The sequence below is a fragment of the Oryctolagus cuniculus genome, chromosome 9 (assembly GCF_051225735.1).
Source record: "Oryctolagus cuniculus isolate XC-2025 breed Fujian yellow rabbit chromosome 9, ASM5122573v1, whole genome shotgun sequence".
Lineage (NCBI taxonomy): Eukaryota > Metazoa > Chordata > Mammalia > Lagomorpha > Leporidae > Oryctolagus > Oryctolagus cuniculus.
The window spans coordinates 14662229-14675607 of record NC_142875.1 but is presented as its reverse complement, the minus strand read 5'-3'; the positions used below and the strand labels follow the sequence as shown (position 1 = coordinate 14675607).

Sequence of the window (13379 nt, the reverse complement as noted above, 5' to 3'; positions counted from 1 at the left end):
CTTCCAGGAAGGAGACCAAAGCCATCCTCATCCAGTACGACCAGACCCTGCTGGTAGCTGACCCACCACTGGGAGTCCAGAGAGTCTGGGGACCCTGGTGCCCATGCTCACTACCAGAAATCCTACCGATAAGCTCATCACCAGGCTCAGCTTTCAGCTTTGTAACAAACAATGGTTAAAAAAGAATTTTAAAGATAATGCAATAGGATAAGCCAACAAGATAGACCAAGAAGCTAAGAGCCTTGACTAATTTCTCAAGCAATTCTGGTTTTTAAAAAATAGTGTAATGAAAAAAGTAGAGAGGTTGCTAGGAGTTCAAATCCCAACTCTGCACCAGCAGGCTGAGAGAACTTCGACAGCCACTTTCACTGCTCTGGGTCTCGGTTTTATCATCCGTGAAATAAGAAAATTTTAATTGCTATCTTTTTCAGATTCCTTTCAACTCTGATGTTTTGATTCTGTGTTTCTCCTCTATTCTGTTAACTGTCGGCGTCTGGCTCACAGAAGCCTGCCCTCTTCTGGCCATAATCTGGTGCTGCAATCCAGATGTCCACCAACTGTGAAGGTGGAGGTCCCACTGGGCTTCAAAGAAAAAGTCAAATCGTCTAGTTTGTTTTTTTCTTCCATCCTATCGCTCTTCTGTGACCCCTTCAAAGAGCATCCCACTGGATTCAAGGAAATGCTGGAGATGTCTTTCCTGTTAGAAAATAGCCTGGCCCACACCCCGTCACCTACAACCCAGGATCCCACCCCCAGCTCACCACAGCTGACTGGCAAGTCCAGGGTAGCTAATCCTTCAATTCTACTGCAGCCTGTGGCATGGCTTGGGTGGAAAAGAAGAGCTGCCAGGGGCAGACTCTGGCATCTGCACTGGTCAAATTTGAAGCAAAGGGGGATGCTGAGCCAGGGACACCCAGCTAAGCTGTTCTGAATTTCTGCACACCAGAAACTTCATGAGGTAATAAACAGCTACTGAGTGATACCTCTAAGTCATGGGATAATTAGTTACACAGAAATATGTATTTAATATGAATGACGATGCAATAAAGGCACACTCTGGGGAAGTTAGGGAACATTTCGGACCCTACAAGGGCTCTTAGTATCATACCCCTCAAGAGACAAGCTCCACTGGCATACACTAAGAAAAACATCCAGCATGGAGACAACTTTGATAAGGAAGTATATTTTGGTAATGCTCTAACCAACTGGTAGATAAACATATTGCAGAATCATGACATAAGAAATTAGTCAAGAGAAACAAACAAACAAAAAAAAAACTCGATCCATTCATAAAACACTTATCAGACATAATGAGGAGGCACACTAAGACAAGGGCAGCACAGCTACAATGAAGTGTCTATGTTCAGGGTGCTTTCGGGGGGCTGGGGCAGGGGGTGTCCACGTGTGAGGACGGGAGACACCCGGAAACCAAGACTGAGAAAGTTGAGGATGAGGAAGTTGCAAAGCTGTAGACCTGGGCTCTAGGTAGGGTGAGTCTGGCTTGCTGTGTCCAAAGGCACATGGTGGCCCTGCTTGCTTGGGACAGACATCAGCGTCCAGGGAGGTGTTTTCCTGAAAGGTGAGATGACAACATCTGGCCAGGGACCATGCACTTAGGCAATCACTCCATCAACAGAACAGCCAATGTGTTCTCAGGGCAATGAGGAGAAGAACACAGCTTGGGAAAATGTAAACTCCCTTCTCCAATAAAAGAAGGCTTTGGACCATGTGGGTGATCCTGCGCCTGGCTGGGAGACTGCCTGCCTAGCCCATGCAGGAGGTTAGGAGGGCATGGCACACCATGTCTCCCGGGATGGCCCGACTGCTGGCAGATGGCAGGAGCCCCAGGCACATTTCCCCCCACCCCTGCTCCCTGTTGAAGGGCCTTGTAATTACCAATCAGGTGAACAGCTCCCGGATGTGGCCCAGGCCCATTAGGAAAGCTATGTAGGCTACATGACCTTCAAGCTAATTGGAGAAGCATAGCGGTGCCAATATTGGCTTAACCCTATAGAATTAGTGTTGCCCTAAACTAGCTACGCCCCCTCTGCCTGCCCCTTAAAAAGTGGGCTTAATTGTTAATAAGCAGACATGTTCACCAAAACTTGTCTCCGGTGCTTCTTGTCGTAGAAGGCCATCGCCCCACCATCTCGGCAGTGGTGAGGCCGAGGCCACAGGATCAAACTTCTGGTTCAGGAGAGAAGCTGAGGCAGTACATGGATTGGATATTCTTGGCAGGACTAAAGGGATGCCTGGACCTCAATAAACAGATGCATGCACATGGCTTAGCCAAGCACATCGCTGCTCGAGGGGTGAGGCTGGAAAGGACACGACCAGCAGACAGTTGTGATAACTATTTTCCTGCCAGAGTTGCTACAAATAAGCCATTACACCAAATATTAGTCGGCCTCCATACAGTGTAAACAATAGGGAGGCGATTTCATCTGCAGATCTCTGGAAAGTTCTTGTAACCGCTCTAGAGACAAAAGCTGTATGCCCACCCAAATTTGGTTTGGATGTCAAGAATAGTGATGCCATGCACACGCCAAGAGGGCATGAAAAGGTCTCTTACATTGGGAGGCTTTCTGGGGTGAGCAAGGTGGGCCTTCCAAGTTGGCCCAAGAGTAGCCTCAGAGGGCCAGAAGGGAGATACGGTTTTTATTGTGGCAGGAAATGGGGCTGGAATGAGGAGCTGGCTGGATCCTCCGGCCAGCACCAAGGGAGGGAACACTGGGCTTTCTCATCGGATTGCCTGGATGTAGGGTTCAAGGGTAGAGGGAGGGCTGCAGCTTAAAAACTGTCAACAGTGACACATCAAAACACAGACTCATTATTATAATTCTTAATTGGTAATATCATGCATTTCTTTATTAAATTTTATATTTTCCAAAGAGTTGTATGTTTTAATACATTTTTGTTTTTATTGGACACATAGCAATTACCCATATGTGTAAGGTACAATGACACATTCCACACATGTATGCATTGTGCAAGAATCAAGTCAGGCACAGCTTTCCCCTTAGGCACTGATCATTCCTTCATGTTGGGAACATTAAGAAGCTTCTCTATTAGCTGCTTTGAAATAGTCAATGAATTGTTGTCAGCCATAACCAGATCACGCTAGAGAACACTGGAGGTTTTCCTCCTAACCATACGGTCCCCCAGACCCATTAACCATCCAGACTGCTATTTTTTGGAGTAAATTTGGTTTAAATGACTAACCAGGGAACCTCAATCAAATTTTCCTACAAAAACGCCTTTTTATTTGATATCATTTGTTATTAATTTTTCAAAAGTCCAACGATATGTCTTAGAATTCGTACACTCGTGGTTATGCACAATCACATCATGAATCTATTTTATGACCAGTTTACTAGTCATATCAGAAAACCAAATGGTAATATGATTATTTTTGCCATGTCAACTAAAGCAGATGCTGTTTAGTTACAGTGTAATGAAGCATTGTCAACCCAAGAGGTGAATCAGGAGTATGTGGAGGATTTTTATGCTCCACTCAGAAGAGAGCAGCACCAGCAACGCCATATGTCAATCATAAAAATTAATAATCCAGTATCTTTATGGTTCATGTTGTCTTTTGACAGTCTCCCTGCATGAGAATGCAAGCTGGATGGGAACAGAGATTGTTCTAGTTTGCTCACCAATGTACCTGTCAGGAGACAGTGTTGGGCACACAGTAGGCATTCATGAATGAATGAATGAGCATAAAAATAGTTGATATCCAGAGTAGCTAAGAAGAGCTAGGATGTGGAGAAAGGCATTTAGCCTAGTTCATGGGGGTGAGCATTGTGATGCAATAGGTTAAGCCACCACTTGGAATCCCACATCGCATATAGGAATACCTAGAAGAAAGTCCTTCCCCCACTTTCTATCTAGCTTCTTGCTAATGTGCTAGGGAAGCAGCCAATAATGGCCCAAGAACTTAGGGTTCCACCACCCACGTGGGGGACCCAGAGGGAGTTCCTGCCTCCTGGTTTTGACCTGGTCCATCGGGGGCTATTGCTAGCATTTGGAGAGTGAACCAGTGCATGAAAGATCCTCTCTCTCTCTCTCTCTCTCTCTCTCTCTCTTTCTCTGTGTGTGTGTGTGTGTGTCTCTGTGTCACTTTGCATTTCAAATAAATAAATAAAACTTTACTACAAAAAAAAAGACACTTGGTAAGACACCTGTGATATTTGTGTCCCGGATCAGAGTGCCTGGGTTGGCACCTGACTCTGGTTCCTGATTCCAGCTTCCTGATAATTCGACCCCTGGGATGCAGTGGTAATGGCTGAAGTAATTGAGCTCCCACTACTATGGTAGGGACCTGGACTGAGTTCCCACATTCTGGCTTTGGTCCTGGCCCAGCCTGAGCCACTGTGGGCATTTGGAGAATGAATCAGTATATGGGAGAACTCTGTGTGTTCTGTGTGTGTGTGTGTAATAAATTACAATTTAAAGAAAAACGTATTCTTCATTGTTAAGACTTTATTTTTGTTGTTGTTGTTTATGTTTTTATTTCATAATCATAACTTTTAACTCTGCAATTCCGCTAGACTTGGAGGGGAAGTAAGGAAAACACGGAACCAAAGACCTGCAGGGAGAGCACAATTCAGGGCGTCACGAGCAGATGGGGTGGAGGGCGCTCTCCTGAGCTAGAGGAATGGTCAGGTGGGTAAGATAACACAGACGCATTAGAGTTGTCCACAGTTGGCAATGGTGATCTTCTTGCTGGTCTTGCCGTTCTTGGACCCAAAGTGCTCCATGGCTTCCACAATGCTCATGCCCTCTTTCACTCTGCCAAAGACCACACGCTTGCCATCCAACCATTCAGTCTTGGCAGTGCAGATGAAGAACTGGGGGCCGTTTGTGTTGGGCCCAGCGTTTGCCATGGACAAGATGCCAGGACCTGTGTGCTTCAGCAGGAAGTTTTCATCCTCCAACTTCTCTCCATAGATGGACTTGCCACCAGTGGCATTGTGGTGTGTGAAGTCACCACCCTGGCACATAAACCCTGGAATAATCCTGTGAAAGCAGGAACCCTTATAACCGAATCCTTTCTCTCCGGTGCTCAGAGCACGGAAGTTTTCTGCTGTCTTTGGAACTTTGTCTGCAAATAGCTCGAAGGAGATGCTGCCCAAAGGCTCGCCGTCGACGGCGATGTCGAAGAACACGGTGGGGTTGACCATGGCTGACGGAGAGCAGCTGCGGGCGACAACGGCGTCTGCAAAGCCAAGACTTTATTTTTTAAAAATGTTTACAAAGGGCAAGTCCTGTAAACTCACAGTAGTAATTCTTGAACCCACATCACTTTTAGATGTTGAAGGCCACACTCTTTGCTGTTATACTCACTAAATCAAGAGCTGAACACCCAGACAGGGAAGAACCTGCTCTCACCATTCCTCTTCCTGGGAAGTCACCTGGGAGTGACTTGTGAGGGCATCCTGTTTGGCTGCTCTTGGTCATCTGGGCCAAGCAGCCCTGATGCTGACTGTGCTGCTGACGGGCAAGCGTGACCCCTGAGCACGTGTCAGCCGTCACTCAGAGTCAAATGTGAACACCTAGGATCACACCTGCAAAAACGGCTTCCAGCTGGGTATAAACACACACAACCATTTCTAATCAAAAAGTCATTTCCATTAGACAAAACAGTCACATTTTCAAATTCTTCATGAAAAATAAGCATAATGAAGTCTAACTGAAAAACGGGACGTGGTTGGAGATATGTGCATAAAGGATGCCAAAAACGGAATAGCAAAGCTTATTTCAAAGGCTACTATTAATCAGCGGGGAGTTAAAGGTGGCAGGGGACAGGAATAAGTGGAGAGCACACTGGAGAAGTTTGTTTTTCATTCTGCATAATTCTGAGTTGCTTTGATTTTTTAATATAAACATGGAGCTTTTTAAATTTCAAAATCAGTTGTAATCATAATGTAACATAATGCTTTACCCTATTTATAGCAAGCACTCCATATATATTAAGTGATAATGTTGAAAATGTACTTACTATGGCCATCGTTGCCAGATTTGCCTTAATTCCCATCCTATAATTTATCAACATATTTATATTTATATAAGAACATTCTCATATCCATAAAATCCCGTGTTTCACAGCAATAACTCTTAACAGCATGATTTCTAAACTGCATGATTTCTAAACTAAAATTTTCAAACTACTATCAAAAATAACAGCGTTGGTAAAGATGTGAAGACATTGGCACCCTTTTGCACTGCTAATGGCACCATGGGTGGTGCAATAGCTATGGAAAACAGTATGGCAATCCCTCAGAAAAGTCTAAAATAGAACTACCATATGATCTAGCAATCTTACTTCCAGGTATTTATCCAAAGAGGATTGAAAGCAGGGTCTCAAGCAGGCATTTGCACATCCGTGTTTTTATTGTATTATTATTTATCTTATTTATTTGCAAGACAGACAGGTGTCTCCCCACTCTGATGCACTGCCCAAATGGGAGGGCCTGGTTGAAGCCAGAAGACAGGAACTCAGTCCAGGTCTCCCACTGGGTGGCAGGAACTCAACTACTTGATTCATCACTGCTGCCTCCCAGGGTGTGCGTTAGCAAGAAGCTGGAGTGGAAGCAGAGCCAGGACTCAGACTTGGGCACTGCCATAGTGGATCCAGGTACCTCAGGCAGTAGCTTAACCACTGTGCCAAACACCAGCCTGCAATGCTTGCCTCTTCATGCCCATATTCATATCAACATTGTTCACAATAGCCAAGAGGTGCAGGCCGCCTAAATATCCATCAGTTCATGAACAGATAAAGAAAATGTGTTCCGGGACCAGCATTGTGACATAGCGGATAAAGCCACCACCTGTGACACCGGCATCCCGTATGGGCACCTGGGATGGCCACTGGTGTCCCAGCTGCTCCGCTTCCTATCAAGATCCCTGCTAGTGGCTGGGAAAGCAGCTGAAGATGGCCTAAATCCTTAGGTTCTGCCACTCACGTGGGAGACCCGCATGGAGTTTCTGGTTTCATGGCAGCCATTTCGGGGGTGAACCAGGTTGCATGGAAAATCTCACTCTCTTGTCTCTCCCTCACTCTGTGTAACTCTGCTTTTCAAATAAATAAATACATAAATCTTGAAAGGAAGAAAGAGAGAGAGAGAGAGAGGAAGGAAGGAAGGAAGGAAGGAAGGAAGGAAGGAAGGAAGGAAGGAAGGAAGGAAGGAAGGAAGGAAGGAAGGAAGGAAGGAAAAGGAAGGAAGGAAGGAAGGAAGGAAGGAAGGAAGGAAGGAAGGAAGGAAGGAAGGAAGGAAGGAAGGAAGGAAACATGTTCTGCATATGCAATGGAAGATTTGATAAGGAAATTCTTTTTTTTTTTCTTTGAGATTTATCTATTTGAAAGTCAGAGGGCCGGCGCCGTGGCTCAATAGGCTAATCCTCCACCTTGCGGCGCCGGCACACCGGGTTCTAGTCCCGGTTGGGGCGCCGGATTCTGTCCCGGTTGCCCCTCTTCCAGGCCAGCTCTCTGCTATGGCCAGGGAGTGCAATGGAGGATGGCCCAGGTGCTTGGGCCCTGCACCCCATGGGAGACCAGGAAAAAGCACCTGGCTCCTGGCTCCTGCCAGGATCAGCGCGGTGCGCCGGCTGCAGCGGCGGCCATTGGAGAGTGAACCAGCGGCAAGGGAAGACCTTTCTCTCTGTCTCTCTCTCTCACTGTCCACTCTGCCTGTCAAAAAAAAAAAAAAAAAAAAAAAAAAAAAAAAAAAAAAAAAAAGAAAGTCAGAGTTACACGGAGAGGGGAGAGGCAGAGAGAAAGAAGTCTTCCATCCGCTGGTTCACTCCCCAGCTGGACACAACGGCCAAAGCTGTACTGATCCGAAGCCAGAAGCTTCTTCCAGGTCTCCCATGTGGGTGGAGGAGCCCAAGCACTTGGGCCATCTTCCACTGCTTTCCCAGGCCATAGCAGAGAGCTGGATTGGAAGTGGAACAGCTGGACTCAAACAGGCACTCATATGGGATGCCGGTACTGCAGGGGGTGGCTTCGCCTGCTACGCCACAGCATTGGCCCCAGGAAATTCTTTTGCATGCTACATCATATATGAAACTTGAGGACATTATGCTAAGTGAAATAAGCTACTCACCAGAAGACAAATATGGTATGACTACACCAATAGAGATACATAAATTAACCAAATTATGGAAACAGAAAGTAGAATGGTGATTGCCAGGGCTTGGCAGAAGTCAGGGTTTAATGGGCAGAGTTTCAGTTTTTAAGATGAAAGGGTTCTGGAGATCTGCTTCAAAAATGTGAATATAATATACTTAACAGTACTGAACTTGACAATACTTAAATTGGTTGAAGTGTCTTCTACTAGTCTTTAATAAAACAAATGGAACTTAAAGATTGGCTCAAATTGGACTTTGTCCTCATAACAATACTTTGAGCTAATTATTAAACCTATATTACAGGTGAAAAGTGAGGCTCAAAGAAGACATGAGAATATTACCACTAAGGTGCATCCGCAAGCAGTGTCCAGAGTCCAGTCTACAAGGCCTAGCAAAGCTACTCTGCACTAAGGCAGAAAGTGACTTAGGTCAACCTGGGTTTCAGTTATGTATGACCTCTCCCATCAGATCCAGCAGCATCCATAAGCAAAATTAAAACAAGCTCTTCTGCCATATGCACTCAATTGCAACCAAGTCAGAAAAATAATGCAGGGTATTGTTCCATTTAGTGGGAGCAAGTTACTTCTTTTTATTCTCTAAAGCATAAATGCTTTTATCCAACTGGAAAAAAAAAAAAAACTTGGTTAGAAATTTGCAAAGATACTGAAGTGAGACCAAGAACTATAGAAAAGGTTCAAAACAAGTTCCCATCACTTCAGCCAGTGGATGAGAGCTAGTCTATTAATCTGTTCCTCTATACCCTGGGTGCCACTCCAGTAAGACAACAGCCGTATCTCTGGCCTTCACTGAACCATGGCCGAACAAATATTTGAAGGATATTGGTGTGAAAGAAACTCTGAGATCCTCAGAACATCAACATTTTTGCCTACCTAGGCCAGCCATCACCTGCCATGGTCAGCCAGGGGCCACAGAACACTCTCACCCCCTGTGTATGGCTGTGCCACACTTGGTTTTTTTCTTTTTTCTTTTTCCTTTTTTTTTTTTTTTTTTTTTTTTTGACAGGCAGAGTTAGACAGTGAGAGAGAGAGAGAGAGAGAGAGAGAAAGGTCTTCCTTTTTCCATTGGTTCACCCCCCAAGTGGGCACCACGGCCAGTGGGTTGCGGCCGGCGTGCTGTGCTGATCCGAAGCCAGGAGCCAGGCACTTCCTCCTGGTCTCCCATGCGGGTGCAGGGCCCAAGCACTTGGGCCATCTTCCACTGCACTCCCTGGCCACAGCAGAGAGCTGGCCTGGAAGAGGGGCAACCGGGACAGAATCTGGCGCCCCGACCAGGACTAGAACCCGAGGTGCCAGTGCTGCAGGCAGAGGATTAGCCTAGTGAGCCGCGGCACCGGCCATTTTTTTTTTTTTTCATTTTTAAAATAATTATCAGTGTTTTTCTTCACTCAACTGTGAGTGCTGTAAGGCTGGGACAGTGCTGGATTGATTTTTGTATCCCGAGGCCACAGAATGCAACACAATGGTGTCTTAAGTATTTGTGGACTGGACAAATAAAGAGATGGAAGTGAGTGTTTGAAACATGAAGATAACCCTAACTCTCACAGGTGGAGCAAGAAGTTCTAGTTCAGACCTATGGAACTCGGCAGAAATTCAAGTGCGCCTTTGCTGCAATCTGATCTTGCGCATCCATGGAGGAGTGTCCTCAGCTGGACATGGAGAAAAGGGAACGCTTGCATGCAGCTGGTGGGAATGTAAACTAGAACAGCCACTGTGGAAAATGGGATGGAGGATCCTCAAAGAACTCCTAGTAGAACAGGCACACGATCCAGCAATCCCACAACTGGGTGTATATCCGAAACAGACAACACCAGTACATTGAAGTATGCACGCCTACACTTCTTGAAGGTTACTCATTGTTCATAATAGCCATGATGTGGACTCGACCTAAGAGCCACATGAATGTGAATGGAAGAAGAAAATGTGGCACAAACACACACACACACACACACACACAAAATCAAACAATGGAGTCAGTCACAAAAATCTTGGAATCCTGGGGACAGTGTTGTGGTGTAGCAAGTAAAGCTGTCACCAGCATCCCATATGACCACGGGTCGTGTCCCAGCTGCTCTACTTCTGATACAGCTCACCACTAATGGCCTGGGAAAAGCAGAGAAAGATGACCCAAGTGTTGGGGCCCCTGTCACCCCTGTGGGAGACCCAGATGAAGCTCCTGGCTCCTGGTTTTGGTCTGTCCCAACCCTGGCCATTGTGGCCATCTGGGGAGTGAACTCGCTCTTTGTCTCTCCCTCTTTCTCTGTTAACTTTGACTTTCAAATAAATAATCTTTTTAAAAAATACGGAATCCTGTCATTTTTGACAACTTGGGTGAACCTGGAGGACATTATGCTAAGTGACATAAGCCAGGCTGGCTTTTGCCATAGCAATGGGCCACAAGTTCCACATCAGAGTACTTGGACTCAATGCCTGGTGCCAGCTCCTGATTCTAGGTTCCTGCTGAGGACCCTGTGCGGCAGTGGTGCTGTCTCATACAGTTGTGTCCCTGCCGCTCACGTGGGACATTGAGATTTAGTTCCTGGCTCCAGCTTTGCTCTTCTGCTGCCCTCTCCCCTGACATCTGGGGCATGAACCAATGGATGCGAGATTTCCCTGTGTGTATGTGTGCGAGTATATCTTTGTCTCTCTGTCTTTCAAATACAAAAAACAATTAAATGATTTAAATTTTTTAATTGTTAAAGAAATTTAAGTGAAATAAGCCAGGCATTGAAAGACAAATGCCACATGATCTCATTTGTATGTGAAATCTAAAGAAGTTGTGAACAGGGAGAAGTAGAAAGAAGAATGGTGTTTACCGGAGCCAGCATGATTGGTGGTGGAAGGTTGGGGAGATGGTCCAAGGATATAAAATTTCAGGTACGCCGGCACCGCGGCTCAATAGGCTAATCCTCCACCTAGCGGCGCCAGCACACCAGGTTCTAGTCCCATTCGGGGCGCCAGATTCTGTCCTGGTTGCCCCTCTTCCAGGCCAGCTCTCTGCTGTGGCCCGGGAAGGCAGCAGAGGATGGTCCAAGTGCTTGGGCCCTGCACCCCATGGGAGACCAGGAGAAGCACCTGGCTCCTGCCTTCGGATCAGCATGGTGCGCTGGCCTCAGTGCACCAGCCATGGTGGCCATTGGAGGGTGAACCAATGGCAAAAAGGAAGACCTTTCTCTCCGTATCTCTCTCTCTCACTATCTACTCTGCCTGTCAAATATATATATATATATACATATATATATATATATACATATATATATATATATATATATTTCAGGTAGATGGCAGGAATAAATCCAGGGGATCTATTGGCCATTCTACAATAAATACCTACTTCAAAATATCCTGTGCTACACAAAATATATGTGTTTTCCAATTTTAATAATTAATTGCTTTTAAAAAAAAAAAAAAAAAAAAAAAAAAGAAGAGTTGTTCACCAAAGGGGGCCTCAGCCTGGCTCCCAGAGTACCAGAAAGACAAAACGAGTCATGTATGGCAACCCTGGGTGGGAATGAGCAATTACCTTTGCTGCTGCTGGTGTGCGTGTTTCACGATTGGCTGACTCTGGACATCGAATTGTGGCCCCCACCCTCGCGCAGTGCTCTTCCGTGGGAGACACAGCATCTATCGAATCCACCTGTGAAACTAAATCACAATACGAGCTGTCTTCCCAAGCTAGCATGCTTTCCAGGTTGAACTAAAGTTATGAGCCATGAGAAAGGAATCCAAACCTAAATCTCAGAAAAATCGAAGGAAAATGTGTTCCTTGGAGAACATAAATCCCAACCCTGCAAAATCTTGATTTTTTCAATGCTCAAAGTATAGCTTATTGAAATGACTGGATTGCACCGAGAATATTACAGCTGTGGTAAATTTCACAATGATTTGACATAATTTTAAGCAAGTCACATTTTAAACCATATCAGTAAGTCCAAAGACAGAGCAGCACTGTAACAATAACCCACCCATTTGTAGATAAATATATGTCTTTGTTCCCTTAAAAAAGGAGCTTGAACTGATTTAATTCAACTATTTGGATGCCTCAATTTTCAGCAAATTGGCTGTTCTCTGTATAAATCACCTCATGGAATTAAAAGATATTAAACAGTGATAATTCTTAGTAGAGGCATAATACTATCTCAGGCCAATTCTCCCTGAGGCTAACATGGGAGATATATTTTCTTTCTCTGAAGATAACAGTAAATGCTTACATTTTCAATCACTAAACCAAGTGAATATTAGAGCCCCATCTGGTGGACCTGATGCTTATGCAGTAGACAAAATGAACTTTCCACCAAGCCCCTATGGAAACACTATGCTATCATTTCCACAATAGGATAGTCAGTCTCTGTCTCTTCATTTTCCAACTTAGTGTTTGTTACCTTTTGCCTGACTGGCTGGACTTCTCTCTCCAGTACCTGCAGGCCTTCTTCTCTCTTACTCTATGGAAAGAGCCTTTGTTTAAAGAATAATTAACATAGTTGTGTTTAACATGTATTTTTTAAAGATTTTATTTATTTATTTCGGAGTCAGAGCTACAGACAATGAGAGAGAGAGAGAGAAAGGTCTTCCAACTGCTGGTTCACTTCCCAAATGGCCCCAACAGCCGGAGCTGGGCCAATCCAAAGCCAGGAGCCAGGAGCTTCTTGCAGGTCTCTCATGTGGGTACAGGGGCCCAAGCACCTGAGCCATCTTCCAGTACTTTGCCAGACTACAAGCAGAGAGCTGGATTGGAAGAGGAACAGCCAGGACAAGAACCAGTGCCCATATGGGTTGCCCACACAGCAGGCAGAGGCTTAGCCTATTATACCACAGTGTTGGCCCTGTGTTTAACATGTAGAAAATATTTCATAAGCCAGTATCAAAAGGACAAATACCATATGTTCTCTTTTGATCTGAGGTAATAGAGCACCTAAAAGGTAATCTATAGAAGTGAAATTAATACTTTGAAATGTGACGACTTTGAACAGCCCTTGTCTCAAATTTTGAGGAACAGTTTTCTTTTCATACTATTTGTTGAAATCTTTACTTATTATAGGGTTACTCTTATGCATATAAAGTTAATTGAAAATATACCTTAGTAAAAAATAAGAGTAGAAGTGGGAGTGCAGGTGGGAAGGCGGGTAGAGTAGGAAGAATCACTATGTTCCTAAAGTTGTATTTATGAAATGTATGAAGTTTGCATACCTTAAATAAAAGGTTTCTGGGGACTAAAAAGAAAATAGTCAG

General features: G+C 44.9%; 1 pseudogene across 1 annotated transcript; it reads right to left on the bottom strand.

Annotated features, from left to right (window-relative positions):
* Positions 1 to 4484: 4484 nt before the first annotated feature.
* LOC138843677 (peptidyl-prolyl cis-trans isomerase A pseudogene) lies at positions 4485 to 5235 on the bottom strand (annotated as a pseudogene). The gene has a single exon (XR_016212741.1). The product of XR_016212741.1 is annotated as a peptidyl-prolyl cis-trans isomerase A pseudogene (transcript).
* Positions 5236 to 13379: the final 8144 nt, after the last annotated feature.